Source organism: Oratosquilla oratoria, chromosome 28, assembly GCF_046742065.1.
Source record: "Oratosquilla oratoria isolate Oo_2021 chromosome 28, ASM4674206v1, whole genome shotgun sequence".
In the NCBI taxonomy this organism is placed as follows: domain Eukaryota; kingdom Metazoa; phylum Arthropoda; class Malacostraca; order Stomatopoda; family Squillidae; genus Oratosquilla; species Oratosquilla oratoria.
Window position 1 is genome coordinate 54,680,552 of NC_134804.1, and position 13,730 is coordinate 54,694,281.

At 40.4% G+C, this 13,730-nt stretch overlaps 1 protein-coding gene across 1 annotated transcript in view; it reads right to left on the reverse strand.

The window, feature by feature from the left end:
• LOC143040422 (facilitated trehalose transporter Tret1-like) overlaps positions 1 to 13,139 on the reverse strand; it is a 69,430-nt gene extending 56,291 nt beyond the window's left edge. Inside the window, exon 1 of the mRNA XM_076211503.1 lies at positions 12,784 to 13,139. The gene's annotated coding sequence lies outside the window, so the exon portion shown is untranslated. The remainder of the gene's footprint in view (positions 1 to 12,783) is intronic.
• Positions 13,140 to 13,730: the final 591 nt, after the last annotated feature.

Below are 13,730 nucleotides of genomic sequence, written 5' to 3' on the forward strand. Positions count from 1 at the left end.
TAGTACCTCCGTCAGTCTTGGTCTAATTTAGGACCTTTCGTTGTTCGTTGTTAATTGGGCAAAAATATTTTGTTTGATTATCATGATAATTTTAGAAAAGTTTATTTACATATACTCCCATCGACAGTTCGATGTCAAAGGACCAAATGGTCTCCGTGGTGCGGTTGGTAGCGATCTAGGTTCATGTTGGTCTATAGTCTGTGCGCTCCAAGGAGTCCGTTCAGGGTGTGGCATACGCCGTGATCCATTTTGCCAAATCAAGCTTAGTATATGCTTCTCATATTTCCCATCTATGTGCTATTTGAAAATGTTCTTTTTTATTCTGTATATAATAAAACTGTGTAGCACAAAAGGTATAACTTTTTTAGGATTATAAGAACGATTTGAATAAATTCTGTGACACGTGGCACCAGCGTTTTTTCCTTCCCACGTTGCCACGTTGCCGAGGTGTCACAGGTGAGACAGGTGGGGTGGGCGATAGGTAATCGTTTTTTGTTACAATCCTAAAAAGTGATGATACTCGTTGTACTATAAAGCTTCATTTACTATATGCAGAATATATAAAGGAAAAAAATAAAATAGCACATAGGTAGGAAATAAGAGAGGCATGTCTAAGGTTGATTTATCACTACTTATGCCACATCCTGAACGGACTCCTTGGAGCGCATAGACTATAATACCTCTCGATTCGAATCTCGTAGGCAAAGCTATTTCATATGGTATATTCGTATGTAACAACAACATATCTCAACTATAAGGGAGAACCTTTTTTAAGACATTCATCTTCATATCTGACAACCTTTCTTAGCGTTTGGCTGTTAGAACAGGTTTTGCTGCAGTTATGACTAAACCTGTTCTAAGATTCAAGATATCCAAATATTCATCTTTTAAAATGAACAGGCTACAGACCCCACCCTCTTATACGGATGTGATTTTTAATGGAACAACGTGAAGATATTTATACGCATGTACATCTTTCTTAGATTCCATTTCGTTGCAATCCACAAATTCCACAGAGAAAAATCGTCCTATTTAGCAAATACAATAATACCTCCCATTCCTGTGTCGAATTGTACGCGAAAGGATGAAGACGATGCAGATAGCAAAGCGCACAAGCACAAGCGATTTCAGTCATATTGGCACCAAAGGTTCGGGAATTATCATCTCCATTATACGGCTAACGTTCACTGGTTGGCGAACAACAGAGAAGTTGTTCGGATAAGGGAGGGATTACCTACAAGACAGGGACTGGTGTGAGGCCGACATCACAATGGAACATAACAAAACCCTAATTATGAAAAAAACACGACAGCCGCTCTGCTAACACGTCTGCAAAGGCGACACGACGTCATGTCGTCTCAAAGTTTGGTTGCTGACGTCATATCGTCTAAAGTTTGACTGATGACGTCACATCAAGTTAAGGTTTGATTGCTGACGTCATGTCGCTTCACAAGGGTTTCTTTCCCAGCTCAGCGAAGACAACCGCCCCCTCCCCCTCCCACTCCACACTCCCTTCCACCTCCATGGAGGAAATATCCCTCCATATCCACTTCCATTCCCCGTTGTTGATTGGTAAGTCACTTCACAATCTTCTTGTCTGACATTTTGGTTATATGTCAGTGCAAGTTTAATATTGTCTGAATACCTCTCTCTCTCTCTCTCTCTCTCTCTCTCTCTCTCTCTCTCTCTCTCTCACACACTCACACACACACACACACACACACACACACACACACACACACACACACACACATACACACATACCGAAATTATTTCGGTATCGCTGTGCTTCGGGTCGTTACTCTGACTCTCGTGGGCGGGGAGTTAGGGGTGTGTGTGTGTGAAAAGTCATAGCATTACCCATAGATCGGTCATACGAGCTCTGAGCTCTCTTCCGGGAGGGAAATAGCTGTCGATCACGAGTCCAACACGTGATCCAAAAGACCAAGGTGAATACACACACACACACACACACACACACACACACATACACACACACACATACACACACACACACATTCCCGCCCAAACTTTGTGCAACAAAATATCTTTCACTCACTTTCTCACTCCTTCACTCACTCCAAGCCAGGGCACCTCACCTCACCTCACGGCAGAAAGTCGTCCCGCTGTTCGTCGCAGCCACCTGTGCCCTCGGTGCTGAGCAGTCTTCGAACGATGATCTCTTCCCCTCCACACTAAGGTTCCCTTTGTGGACTCGCGTAACATACCTCATCATCGTCTTTCTCCTCCTCCACCCTCCTCCTCCTCCTCCTTCACCCTCTTCTTCCTCCAACCTCCTATTCCTCCTCCTCCACCTTCTGCTCATCCTCACCCTCCACTTCCTCTTCCTGCTGCTCCACTTCCTCCTCCTCCTCCACCTCCACCTCTCCTCTTCCTTCTCATCTTCCTACTCCTCACGCTTCTCTCCTCTCCCCCTCCACACCAAGGTGCCCCTAGCGACCTCCAACTCAACATCCACCTCCTCCTCCTCCTCCTCCTTTTCGTCTTCCTCCTCTTCCTCCCCCTCCTCACGATTCTAACAAACCGGCATCTGTGTGGAGCATGTTGGGCGCCTTCGATAAATACATTATCTCTATCTCCCCCCCAACCTCCCAACCCCACCGAGGTACCAATACTTCTTACCAATTAACGCTGTCTGGCTGAGGACTCGATGCCAAGTCATGCTATGTAGGTTTGCATTGAGTTTGCAAACATCCGTTGTCTTTTTTTTTCTTGTGTTCTTCTTTTACTTCTTGTTTTTTCGCTCTTCGAGATCTATAGATAAAATGTATTTTCACTCAAATTGTTTTCATTAAACACTGATACGATGGTGATGTCTTCTGATTTTCTTATGGCTGCCGCCATCCGATTTTAATCACCACACGGCAGGAAGAAATACCCAAACCAATATGGCCGTCACCGTCAGTACCGGAAGTATCATTCCCTTGATTTAAATCGCCTGCCGGCAGACAGAATTAAAGCACACAAGTCCTTTCAAACACTTAGACAACCTTTACACAAATCATCTTGATAACTCAGTTTCAAAAATAATCTTAATAACTCAGCGTATGTCCAACATCGTGGTAACGAATCAAACCTTTCTCTGTAATCGCGGTCATAATGATATATATATATATATACATATATATAATGTGTATATATATATATATACATATATATATATATATATATATAATGTATATATATATAGATAAATATATACATATGTACATGGAGATGCGGCAGCTGAATTAAACAGCTTTTAGATCATCCTTTTGGACATCCCACACGGCGCAGGCGGTAGTGTCCTTGCCTTGTGGCAAGTCTTACAGCCCAGACACACACACACGCGCGCGCGCGCGCAGATTATGTACACCATTCCTTTGAGAAAGCATACCTGCGGAACTAGTCAGGAATAAGCTCAGATTAAGACTCCTGTGTTTCCCACTCTCACTTACGTCAACACACACACACACACACACACACACACATATATATATATATATACACACAATGTGTGTGTGTTCTGACTGTTCATCAGTCCAAACTCCTCTCTCAGTCTTGAAGTGGCAAAACTTACGCAATAGACCTGCACTTGATATAACACTCCACCGAGACTTCACTCTCCCCACTCTGCATTCCTCCACCTTCTCCTCCACATTCCTCCTCCACACTCCACCACCTCCTCCACTTCCCTGGCAGACGCTCCCTCCAGGGAACTCCTGACTCATGACGCGTCGACCCCTTCAGCGCCGCGGTCGCCAGCAACTTTGGCGCCAAAAGATTTGATTGAACATCCAAGAGTCGGGCCTCGCTGAGGAGAGAGGTCGTGACGTCAGAAGAGAGCGGAAGAGAGTTTTATTGTTTGAATCAGTAATGAGAGAGTTGGAGAGACAGACAGAGTCCGTCCAGAGAAACCATCCATCACCCCGTCAGCTAGAAATGAATAAATGAATAAATACATAATAAATAAATAAATAAAATAAATACATAACTAAAACAAAAATTGATAAAAACTCTACTGAGTGAAATGGCCTAGACGTGGCATCGTCCGTATGTATACACATACGTATACATATACGTATGCATAATACATATACACATATATATACACATACATATTCATATACATGCATATAGATATACATACACATACATTTGCGCATGCATATATATATAGACATAAACATACATTTGCGCATGCATATACATATACACATACACATATTTGCGCATGTATATACATATACACATACACATACATTTGCGCATGCATATACATATACACATACACATACATTTGCACATGCATATACATATACACATATACATACATTTGCACATGCATACACAAATACACATACACATACATAAACACATACATATACATGCACATATCTCCACCTATTAAGTGAACTAGACTTTGGCAAAGTCGACTTCACAGCGTCAAGCTCTTGTTTCACTTCGTCCTGACTGGTTTGCACGCAGTGAGTGTGAAGACGGGGCACCGCGTCGCGCCGCTCCGTGGCGTGAGAAAGACCGTGAGACCCCGCGGTTTTGTGTGGCGCCGTGAGTATGAACTCACGTGGTATGAAGGTGTGAGTTGACATGAGTCTAATTAGCTGGCGAAGGATCTTGCTAACTGTCGTCTCGTTCTTTTGGGTATGTGGAGATACACACACAAAGACACAGATGAACAGATACACATACACAAACGCACACACAAACACACGCGCGCACGCACGCACTCACACATGAACTCACGCACGGGTCTCCACGAGCGTTGCTCCCTTCCTGTATGCTACCGTTAGTTAAACACACAAGCAAAAATGGACACTGGGGGATCCACCATTTCTACTCTCACCAAACAAGTATCTAATAAAAAACATTTATTTACTCATTACATTTATGCTCTTGTGGTCAATTCCTCCGTTTCAAGCCACTTCCTGCACTAAACATGACTAATTTATGAGTAAGAATTACACAACTAAGAGGCACACAACTCCGTATTAATTCACTAGAATCAGTACAGAGGAGAATGACCAAAACGGTACATGGGCTCAGAAATTTACCTTACGAAGAGAGGCTTAGGCACCTTAACTTGCACTCTCTGGAAAGACGCAGAGTGCGGGGTGATCAAATAGAGGCCTTGAAATTGGTCAAGGGCTTGAACAAGGGTGATGCAGACAAGGTCATCATATTAATACAGAAGGACAAGACTCGTAGTAATGGACTTGAATTGGACAATTTAGATTTAAGAAGGAAATAGGCAAAAACTGGTTTACCAGTAGAGTGGTTAATGAATGGAAATAGACTTAGTAACCATCTAGTAGTGAGCGCTGAAACTATCGGTTGTTTCAAGAGAAAGTTAGATATCAGTATGGATGGGGATGATACGTGGTCATGAATATGAAACTGCCTAGTGTAAGCCTTATGGTCTCTTGCATTCTTCTTCATTCTTATGTTCTTATGTAAATTCCACAACTGGTTTTCAGGATTTCTCAAGGTATACGCCAGCTGATCCATATAATCTTTCATTTCCTGCCTTGACAAAGCTAAGCAATCTGTTTTCCTTTGTTATGTAACTAACAATTTTTTTTTTTTGGTGTGTATAACAATGAAGCAGTAGTTGGCGTGTGCGTCGATTGCAAATATTCGGAGTAGTAAGTCTTTTTTAAATAAAAGTCATGTTACTTCTCTACTTACATTCAAACATGCGAACACACAAAGACACGCGCGCGCACTCATACACATACGTACACACACGTACACACACACACACACACATACATACACACGCATACATTTCTGTGTGTGAGAGAGAAGCACACACACGTATATATTTGTATGTGTATGATAAATGCATGTATGCATAGATAGATAAATATATGTGAGAGATAGGTAGATATATAGATAGGTAGTTAGAGATAAATAGACAGGCAGATAGAGATAAATAAATAGATAAGTAGAGGTAGATAGAGAGGGAGAGAGAGAGAAAGAGTATGCGCGCGCGCGTGTGTGTGTGTGTGTGTGTGTGTGTGTGTGTGTGTGTGTGTGTGTGTGTGTGTGTGTGTGTGTGCGCGCGTGTGCCTGCGCGCACGTAGCTCAACTTTTGTCTCCTTGGCCGTCGTCTAGTTGTAGTAATATTCTTCTTTTACTTCTTTGCCGCCACACACTTGTTTGGTTCTTGTTGGTTTTCTCGTTCAATGGACTCTCTCTCTCTCTCTCTCTCTCTCTCTCTCTCTCTCTCTCTCTCTCTCTCTCTCTCTCTCTCTCTCTCTCTCTCTCTCTATTGAGTGTGGCAGTGTGTGTGCGACACCGTGCGTGTGCGTATGTGTGTGTGTGAGAGAGAAAGAGAAAGAGAGACAGACAGCCACCCAAACAGACAAAAAGGCTTGAGTGATGAATAATTTGAAGACACTCCACATGCACACGTACGCATATAAACATACCCGACATCAAATAAATTCAGTGACAGAGAAAGAGAGAGAGTGAGAGAGAGAGAGAGAGAGAGAGATTGGCAAGCAGACCAGACGCATGCAGAGGCATACGGTCAAGTCGTTTGGCACATGGTACAGTAAAGGAATAAACAGTTTCGAACTCAAATCACGAAGAGACAAATCACCGTGACCTTTCCGATGAAGGCCCTGGGAGGGAGAGAGAGAGAGAGAGAGAGAGAGAGAGAGAGAGAGAGAGAGAGAGAGAGAGAGGGAAAGAGAACATAAGAACATAAGAATGAGGGAGACTGCAAGAGACCATAAGGCCTACTCTAAGCAGCTCCATATCCATCACCACCTGTCATCCCCATCCATGAGAGAGAGAGGAGAGAGGAGAGAGAGAGCCTGGTTCCTGTGCATTGCAAGTATTGCAAGACGCAGAGAGGAACCGCGTGGACACCACAGAACCTTGCGTTAGACTTCGCAGTTCCTTTCAGACCCACGCTTCGTCGAGCTGCACCGGTTCTCATAAAAATGTCATTCTGATGCAGCTCGCACACGTGTTTAACGTCCCTGGGCCTTGCAACGTCACACTAGAAGATTTATTTTTAGTATAAATCGAAAATGGAACTTTCACATTCCTATAGAAGAAAGTTATGTATGTGTCTGAAATCCGTGTGTGAAATTTTCAAGGAATCGTAATTGTTTGTCTTTTGAAATACAACTTCACAATTATTCTTAGCCCTCCTTGTGCCTCATCCTCGAAAATACGATGACGCATACCTGGTCACACTTGTTCCTCGCCGTCAGTTAGGAACTTCCCCTTTTGCCTGATCCTTAAAGCGAGGCTGTACCTCGTCCTCGAGTGAATACATGACTTAGGAACCTCATCCTTGGAGTGCGACAGGATGAACTTATCACTCGTACTCCACCCGAGTCTGAGCTTTCTCCCCATACCCGAGCTCTGGTCGTACTCGAACCTCAAACTCAGACGAGGACGAGGGTGGTGGTGGTCGAGCGTGTAACGTGCTGTGATCGTTTGGAGCTCCTAAGAGTACTTCGGGCCAAATTGTTGGGCAGGACTTCTTTGGATCAATTCAGAATTGATTTATTATCTCATAACATCAAACTTCCACCCAGGCATCGCTTAGGGTGGTCTCCTAGTGCATCGAACTCGATATCACACTCGAACTAAGGTTATACTCGAACCCCCATTGTCCTTGAAGGACGTTTGTGTGTGATTCACCATGGTCTTGGATCACGCTCTGGACTCGTGATCGACTGCTATTTCCTTCCCGAAAGAGAGCTCAGAACTCGTATATGACCGATCTATGGGTAATACTGTGACCTTTCACGCACATACACACACCCAACTCCCCGACCACGAGAGTTGGAGTAACGACTCGCAGCGCAGAGATACTGAAATTATTTCAGCTCTGGGCGGGATTCAAACCCGGACCGCCGTAGTGGCAGCCGGAAACTCTACCACTGTGTGTGTGTGTGTGTGTGTGTGTGTGTGTGTGTGTGTGTGTGTGTGTGTGTGTGTGTGTGTGTGTGCGTGTATGTGTGCGTGTGTGTGTGTGTGTGTGTGTGTGTGTGCGTGTGTATGTGTGTGTGTGTATGAAATATCCAATTGGTTTCCCGAATGTGTTTATACGCAAAGGACATACGCCCGCCACCTCCTCTCCTCCTCTTCTTCTTCTTCTTCTTCTTCCTCTTCATCTTGTGGGGCTTCATGTCCAAGGTGTTTAGCAAAGGATGCAAACCGACCTCCACCAGATGGCCTGCAGACCCAACAACCTGCACTTTCGCCTGCACACCGGACCTGCACTTTATGCACGCAGACTGCACAAGTTGCAAACTGAAAATATGCGTTTCTCTGACATGCAATTGCGCGACACCTGAGTAGGTACATTGCTTTTCTTTATAAGATTAAGAAAAAAAAGGGAATTGATTGTCGTAAACGATTGTAAGGGACCTTGTTACTTCTTCGAAAAAGTATATTCGACTTTATTATTATTTTGACTGTAAAAAATATATATACTTGTCCCAATGTGTTTAAATTGTTTTCCCAACGCGAATTCGTGACGAACATACCCACTCATTTATTCCACACGAGCCGACTCGGCCCAACCTCACCTTTTGTCTTTTTAACTAAAGGAGGCGGCACACTCGGCACTTCTCACTAGCATGCTACTTGCTTTTGCTACTTCGTTTGAGTAGAAACGACTTCGGTGACGATCTTTTGTTTTTCAGATTTCCAAATGTCATCTCTTGCGTCATAAAATGAGAAGCTGAATGTCGGACTAAGAGAAGTTAAACCTAGAATACGAATGTTAGACACATTGTTGGCATGTCCTTACGTAAGTCTAGAACATTGTAACCGAAGTCTTTGGTACTCAAACGAAGAAGCAAAAGCAAGTAGCATGCTACCCTAGTGTGCCGCCACCTTACCCTAACCTTGGGATCCTAGAAACTGATACGTCAGTGTCATGAAACTTAATGTGAAGGGCTCCTCGTTCATAGGATTAGATCCTATATGCCTGTAACCAGAGACTCCCTATTGTCCTAGGACGCGTACCGCATTCCTGCAAGGGAAAGATTCCTTTTTGCCCACTCCTGCTGCCATTGATGTTCCTACCCCACAGTTCAGGTACGTGGGAGATGTTTCTATTAACAAAAATCGAAGTATTTAACGTTCTCCCCAATTCCACCGGTTTCATTTGAATGAGAATAGGAATGCAAAGGTGGTTCCAATTAGGCTGTTGATAATGACTAAAAGAAAATGTATTTCCGCGCGCCTTCAGCAAGGCACCGTCCTTCGGGGAGACGGTTTTTGCCAAATTGGGCAGGAAGGCGTCTTGAGATCCAAGCCTCCCCAACAACAACAACTTTGAGGGAGAGCCCAGTCCACCACCAAACATCCATAACTACTGGGCAACCCGTGCACCCTTCACAGGAACGTTTGTGACACCGACCTACTCCTGCAAACTTCTTCGCCTCTTCTATGGTGCTCGTGCTTTTCGTATCTGATAATTAATCTATACATCTCCTATTTCTCATCTTATCTTTTTCATATTATTTTCTTCTTTATTTATATAGTGGAGAGAGGGGACCAGAAAATTTGCTTGAGCTAGTTGGAGCAGAGTGACACATGATCGCTTAGAATGATGATGATGATGATGATGATATCTCAGATACCTACATTCAAGTATGTTCCAAATAACTAAAAGTTTTATTGGAAAAAAATACGATCTCATTCCACGTGAAATGTAACCAGTGTACACGTGATCATAATGTACATAAAGTACAATGTAAAAAAAAAAAACTTTGTCTTGACCTTTTAAACCCGTGACTATTCCTTTTATTCTGCTACTTGACGCCAGGCGATTTTATTCAGCTTTGAGAAGAAGACTTCCGCTTATACATAATAGAGGAGACTGCAAGAGACTTTAGGGCTTACACCACGCAGTCCCACGTCCATTACCACCTATCACCTCCATCCGTGAAATGATCTAACCTTTTCTTAAAACAACCAACAGATAGTTTCAGCGCTCACTAACTACATCATGGTTAGTAAGTCTAATCCATTCGTTAACCATTCTATTGGTAAACCAGTTTTTGCACATTTCCTCCTTCTGAGACAAAGCAGAACTTGGTGGGCTGCCTGCGCACCTGGCTTCCGTAAGGACCCCTTGTCTGATACAGTCAGCTCCTGATCTGCAACCTGGCGTGCTCTCACAACCTGCAAAAAGCCCCCCCCATCCCCCCACACCTTCGCACCTCCTGAACGTGGCCCAGATGTCGCTCCAACAGACCCTTTCCTCCTTTTTTTTTTTCTTCTTCTTCTTCCTGGGATGGCAGTATCTTTGCTATTCGTTTCATTGACATGTCATTCTTCAGTCAGTATATATATATGTATGTATATATATATATATATATATATATATATATATATTTATATATATATATATCTATATTTTATATATATATTTATATATATATTTATATGTATATTTATATATATATATATATATATATATATTTATATATATACATTTATATATATATTTATATATATATATATATATATATTTATATATATATATTTATATATATATATTTATATATATATATATATATATTTATATATATAAATATATATATATATTTATATATATATTTATATATGAATATATATATATATATAAATATTTATATATATATATATATATGTTTATATATATATATGTTTATATATATATATGTATATTTATATATATATATATACATATATATATATATATGTATATATATATATATATATATCAGATTATTTTCTGGGTATGTTTTACAGGAATCATCCTTCTCCAGGTAACTTGCGGTAAGCATGGGGTCTGGTTCTGTGAAAGGTTAGAAGATTTACCAAAAACCCAGAAGTTTGTGGTTGTCTACTCCGTAACTTAAACCGGCTCTGCCTGGTTACCGCCATTTGCAAGGATAATTAATCCACGATGTCAAGTATTGGTGGGAAGAAACATTGGTGAGCTTTTGCGATTTAATTTCCCTAATTAGGGTGGTGGACAAATTTACTTAAGAAGGAAATAGGCAAGAAGTAGTTTACCTAGAGAGTGGTTAACAAATGGAATAGACTTAAAAACCATGTAGTAGTGAGCGCTGAAACTATCGGTTGTTTTATGAAAAGGTTAGACAACTTTATGGATGGGGATGATAGGTGGTAATGGACTACCTAGTGTAGGCCTCATGATCACTTGTAGTCTCCTCTATTCTTATGTTTTGACTTTATTTAATATAACCTCAGCTTACTCCCCCCCCCCTGCCCTTACTTCCTCCCTGAAACCTTTTACTTTGTTGGTGTTGGAGCATGAAGCATATAAAAACTGCTTGCTTCATTAGGTGAGTAGCACTTGTAAAACAACATATGATACTTAATCTTGTCGCTGCTACTCACATTCAAGACTTGTACATTTGTTAGCATTATCATTATACAGTAGTCATTATTTTCATCATTGTTATTATCATTATTATTATTATTATTATTATTATTATTATTATTATCACTGTTATTACTATTATCATTAGTTATTATTACTATTATCATCATTATTATTTTATCATCGTTGTCATTATCACTGATCTTTGACTGTCGGCTAGAAATTCGAAGCGGTAACACTAAAATAAAGTGAAATAATCGGATGATTAAATACTTATTCAAACTTACAAATAAACGAAAAGTTACTTATCGAAGTAGATAGATTACAATGAAGATAAAAACAAAATAAAAAGAAACAGAAAATAGATAATTATGTATAAATAATTCGATAAACATGGATAAGTACGCAATTAAACAAAATTACACAAATCAAAACTTCCAATGATGATAAGAAATAACGATGATATTTAAGATGAAAAATAACAGAATGAACTACTGAATGAAAAAATGGGTATGAATGAATAACTGTCGTTGTTTAAAATAATTTTGTAATAACAAGAAACTATAGAAAAAGAATACTATCAGGTGACTATTTGGTCCATAGCAAAACAGGATACAGGACAGTCGTACGGGTGTGCTGACTACATGAAGCACATGCAGTCAATAATTTAGGAATTTTAGTGACACCCTTACGGATCAGGGTCACTTAGCATTCTATTATGACTAGAGATCACTTTTAACTTCCGGTCGTACTATTTACCGATAACTACAACCGATTATCACCCAATTCACGATGACATGTGGTTAGGTTAGGTTAACAAGGCGTCTCATAGGTTGCATCGAGTTCCGAGTTGTCGGTGGTGTATCGAAGATCTTGATTATATCGATACTGACGCGGCCAAATGCTTTCAAACTTGCTATGAAATGTGGCCAAGTTAACCTATGTCAATATTAACAAAAAAAAAATAATTCATTGGGAGTTGACTGTAGTTTGTATTTGTCTGTGGTTGGATGTAGCTGTTGGTAAATATTAGGACTTTTTACCGTTTCCCTACTGTGTTACCTTCTCACAGTGGAAATAAGTCTTTTGACTTTCTGTGCCATCCTCGGATATACAATTACATTTACTATGTATAATATGAGTCTTACATGTATTGTATTTTATTGTATATATGATTGAGTCCGAATAAAATCAGCATCATCATCATCATTATCACCTTCGTTTACCCTCTCTATGACTTCATCTCTTCACTGTCACATTGTTGTCCCCCCAAAAAATAGAACTTCTAGTAGATATGGAGGAGCGGAAACAGGATACTGAATGACATTCTGGATTAGGTGTGACTTGCTCGAAAAAGGGTTAATACTCGGAAAGTTTCAAGTGCTACTTACGTACGGTTTCTGCAAGGACTAGTGGTCTGCTCCAATTATGTTCTTCGTCTTTCGTACAAGCACATAAAAACTTCAGTCCACAGCAACATTCAAAATCACTGAACAGAGTTCATCTATAACTATCGTCTACTAATCCTCATTTCCGTAGTCGTATATTAAAAAAAAAATGGGGAAAATTGTGTAGTACAACTACACTCAATTGTCGTAAGGTAGCTTAGACTGCTTAATACTTCTGTCGTTTCGATTTAACACTTTCGATCACCTTCTCAGAAATCGGGATAGGAAAGTTCTTTTCAGTATTGGTGTCGCCTCCAGTCAAGCTAGTCGATCCGGCGAGCGACGACACACCACTCCCACAGCGGCAAGTACACTGACGGGCGCCTGGCCATGCTACCTCTACTTATACCTTCGGTCGGTCAAGCGGTTGCAACGGAGGTGGAGGAGGGGAGGGGGAGAGGGCCAGGTCACTGGGTGATGTGGGTGGGTTTGGTATTTTTTATCTTATTTTATTTTATTTTCTATTCATATATTAGCTTAATTATTTTTTATCTATTTATTTATTTGCTTATTCATGTAATTATTTATTATATCATTTATCTGTATATTTATTTATTAATTAATGTTCTTTTACTTATCTTAATTTATTTATTAATCTATTTATCTAGTCATTTATTTATTCATTTATATATGTTTTTATTTATCAGTGTTACTATTTTAGGGGTGAAAAGGGAGGCACAGGTAAGATATAAGCAATTTAAGGTCAGGCTTATTTTGTAGAAAAATTACAAAATAGTTGGACGAAAGCTACGTATTAGGAAACATATGAACGAATTTTCCAATGTGTATAAGAATCGTTTAAATTGTCGTTGGTAAGGAGGTGTAGAAGTTTAGAAAAAAATATTTTGGAGAGAGCAAATGTCCTTAAAAATGTATAGGATTTTTTTTTT